This window comes from Myotis davidii, unplaced genomic scaffold, assembly GCF_000327345.1.
Source record: "Myotis davidii unplaced genomic scaffold, ASM32734v1 scaffold937, whole genome shotgun sequence".
Lineage (NCBI taxonomy): Eukaryota > Metazoa > Chordata > Mammalia > Chiroptera > Vespertilionidae > Myotis > Myotis davidii.
The window spans coordinates 628,262-628,727 of NW_006288252.1; the positions used below are offsets into that span (position 1 = coordinate 628,262).

A 466-nucleotide genomic window follows, 5' to 3' on the forward strand; every position below is an offset into this window, starting at 1 on the left:
AGAACCTGAATACAAACAAAACGGGGTAAATTCACAGAAATCAATAGTAGAACTGGAATTCTGTGATGGATATGAACACTTGAATTACCCGCAAATAGAAACTTACTTCAAAACGGGGAACTTATATACACGGAAATCATGTCCAAACTGAGCTAAAATGACTCCCCCTCACCCAGCACGTCCTCCCCCTCACCCAGCACGTCCTCACCCTCACTCAGCACATCCACCCCCTCACTCAGCACATCCACCCCCTCACCCAGCACTCCTCCCCCTCACCCAGCACTCCTCCCCCTCACCCAGCACTTCCTCCCCCTCACCCAGCACTCCTCCCCCTCACTCAGCTGGTCCAGAGGGTCTGGCTGCACTGCTGTCCCGGCAACTCCCCAGGCACCTCCCAGCTCTCTCCCTGGGTGACTCCATCCCAGGAGCCCAGCGCTGTCGCGGGGACTGCTCCAGGCACCCACGC

At 56.9% G+C, this 466-nt stretch overlaps 1 protein-coding gene across 15 annotated transcripts in view; it reads right to left on the bottom strand.

Annotated features, from left to right (window-relative positions):
* The window catches only part of ABLIM2 (actin binding LIM protein family member 2), a 67,373-nt gene that overhangs the window by 51,585 nt on the left and 15,322 nt on the right, over positions 1-466 (bottom strand). The window lies entirely within an intron of this gene.